This window comes from Liolophura sinensis, chromosome 9 (genome assembly GCF_032854445.1).
Source record: "Liolophura sinensis isolate JHLJ2023 chromosome 9, CUHK_Ljap_v2, whole genome shotgun sequence".
Taxonomy (NCBI): Eukaryota; Metazoa; Mollusca; class Polyplacophora; order Chitonida; family Chitonidae; genus Liolophura; species Liolophura sinensis.
In genome coordinates this window covers 18,930,602-18,934,159 of record NC_088303.1, presented here as the reverse complement: position 1 = coordinate 18,934,159, position 3,558 = coordinate 18,930,602, and positions in this window count along the sequence as shown.

Genomic DNA, 3,558 nt, shown 5'->3' with positions numbered 1-3,558 from the left:
CTGTGAAAGTGAAGTCGTTGGAATCTCCTTTAAGTTTATCTGAGTCGCGATGGGACCAGTCGCAAACGGAGAACAAACATTAAGACGATGCCAAAATCAGATGAAAGAGCGTGAAAGCTTATTTGCAAATATAGCCTTTACTATTTTATTCGATATTTTCTCTCAGGAGAAAAGGGCGTTTGAAAGTATTTTTGTATGGTGGGTATTTTGGGACCAACTTTTGGTATTTATCATCCTTGCATAATAATGTTCTACGTGTAAATAAGGATGTGATGCATGAATGTCATTATAAATTCATTTGAATGTAAATTTGCATGCATTTAATTTAACTATCATAATATTTACAAATGTATTAAAAATATAAATATGATCAAAACCCAGACTGAACACGTGTTGGATGGAAAGACCAAATTCTAGTTCAAATGTATTTATTAAACGTGTGTTACATCCTCATTTACAACATTATTACGCAAAAACAATGCATACCAAAAGGTGGTCCAAAATACTTATTATATACTTATTTTCCAGTGACTTTTTCTCTTTGAAGAAAAAATTGACCGCATTTACAACTATCTTTTCGAACTCTTTCATCTAAACTGTAATTTTTTGTGTTTTCTCCACCCTTAAATTTTACAAGGCCTCGCATGAACTCGCACCTACATCGTACTAATCCAGATCCACGAAAGAAGCTGACGCCAGATTTGGCGATCTACTTACCTTACCGAGCTGGCCTATCAACCTCACGCAATCATGATATGATTCAAGATAGTCTGTTAACCTTGTAGGGAACTAGTTACAACCTATTTGCGATCAAACAATCTTGCATACATTTCCCCCCTCAAATGTCGACGAACAGATAACCACAATTTCAATTTTCAACCACCTAAAACGATGACGTTACTGCATGTGTTGACAACTAATGGCGTTTCCGGCCCGAATGACTGTGTCACGTGACGGAGAAATGAGAATCGGTCAATGACGTTCAAGACGACGAAAGAATGAATGAGTATGGTTTAACGCCACCTCGATGAAAGACATAGGGGGCTTGAAACCATCACAGACACGATGGGATAGCTATTTAATTATTTCTTTTTATTTACGCTGTACTCAAGAATAGTTCACTTAGACGACGGCGTTCAGCATTATGGTGGGAGGAAACCGGGTAGAGCTCGGGAGAAAACCACTAGGCTGCCATCTGCAGGTTGCTGATAGACCTTCCCAGGTATAGACGGGAAGGAAGCCAACATGAGCTGGACTTAAACTCACAATCAACCGCACTGGTGAGAGGCTCCTGGGCTATTTCGCCGCGCTGGCGTGTTACCCCCTCGGCCACGGAGGCCCCTCACCGGGGTACTAATAAAACATCAAATATGGACTCGCCATTGGTCCTTTATTTGCAAACTGCGACTGTAAAGTAAAAATTCCCAATGCATTTTGATAAACGAGTGTCTCCATGGTACTAGAAACTCAGGTGAGCTGATTGATCAATACACATTGGTTGAAAGCATGTCAACTGGCCAGTCAGAGCGCATGACCGTCGTTAATGCTGTGAAGGCTGCCATATCGGGTACAAAGAAGACGCTCGTTTATCAAAGTGTAGTGGAAATATATACATTGCAATCAAGTTTGTAATTAAAGAACTAAATTGCGCACAGTTGCTAAAGTGAGATCGAAAAGATTAACCGTTTCCCCTCCACGGCAAATAAGTTTATAACCAAAAGTTTTGTCAAGCGATATACTGTAGCTCGAGCCCACTGAAGTCCATCTTAAGTGTTTTTGTTACTATAACTTGTGCGTGCACACTACGTATAAAGAATTATTCTTTGTTAAAAGCTTTGTTATTAGCAGTGGGAGTTTTGCCACACCCTGTTCGCATCCGTTACGGACATGTTAATCATATCCATGCATTGGCGTGAAGTCACACGTAAAAGTACACTTACTGAGCGATTGAAGATAAGAGAGAAACGTGTGATGTTGAATGAAGATGGAGGCCTTTTTTCTTAACTGCATGCGTAGGCTCCTATACTTTTAATAGTGCATGTAAAGTTATTAGGCTTTACACATCTAATCAGAATGTACTGCGTTCGCCCTAGGCTTTATGGCATGATCACTGATTTACACCGTAAATTAGGGTGAGAGGAAACCGGCAGTGTCCAAAGGAAACCCACGATCTTCACACGTACAACCGCAGGCAACTGATTTTTTTTATGTCGCACACAAAAATTTTCACTTCAATGCTGTCAATAAATTTCACGGGTAAATGAAACCAAGTAGAGACTGGAGAAAACCATGCACCATACCTTCCCAGGTAGCCTACCTGACACTATTTCAAACTAAACTTGCAAAACAGTCAGCCATTAATCAAGTCTATCTGAAGGTCTTTGATAGGCTTTGCATCATGTTCTTGAAGTTTATTCATACCGTATACTTTGTGTATCTTAAAATAAACATTAACGTGGCAAGCATATCTTATCCTTTGTAGCTACAATTAAGCATTAACCACTGCTGATGTTAAATGTAGAAGCAAGAATCAACCAGACAGATCTGTAGGAAGTGTTAATTTTACATGGGTCTTATACCAGTGTGAATCCACAGCCTGCAAGATTGACAATTTCTGAATTCGAGATCAGTGAGTGAGTGCTTGAGGTTTAACGTCGTACTTAACAATTTTTCAGTCATATGGTGACGAAAGAATCATTTGAGTGCATGCAATGTGCCTCCCTGTTGCAGGACAGATTTCCACCGCTCTTTTATAGTGCTGCCTCACTGAGACACCTTACCCAAGACGTCGCCCCGCCCGAGCCATTATACTGATACGGGTCAACCAGTCGTTGCACTATCCCCTTCATGCTGAACGCCAAGCGAGGAACGGCCTAAATGTATATAATATGCATAGATCAGGCATTAATTTGACATAAATTTACACTACGCCCGGTCTTAGGCTTTGCCTAGTTCATATTAGTCTTGAAGAGGAAGGGGGGGGGGGGAGGGTTGGTTTTTTGAGAAAACATCTTTCCTGCAAAGACGAACGCTTGCCTCCACAGATCCTGTGGAACTGTTACATCCCCCTGTGACTTTATTTGTCGTCACAATCACTTTTACCGGAAATAGAATGAAACCTAAAGTCATCAAGAAGTAAATGTTAAGTTAAAAAACCATGAGTAACACGAAGTAAAGAGTGAACACAAAGATACAGATATATTGAGACCAGTTTGAGTTACATAAAAGCTTACAAATCAAAACAAACACACATATATAAAGCATATCATGGTACAAACTAACAAACATCCCCATCATGCTCACCAGCATAAATGTCGCAATTAAAACCAAAATATATCGTTTGTTAACAAAGTGTGTAAAGCGAAAATAGCTTTCGCGAAAATTAAAGTGAAATGTCAGGATTTTCATCGCTGATATTTGAATTTGTTATTATTTATATAAATGTGATGAATGTTAGGATATAGTCTTATATGAGGTGCCATTCTAGATGGACCACTACCCTCACAGGATGCCCTCCCCCGCATTTATCCTGGAGTGTCAGAATGTGCATGCTCCGCT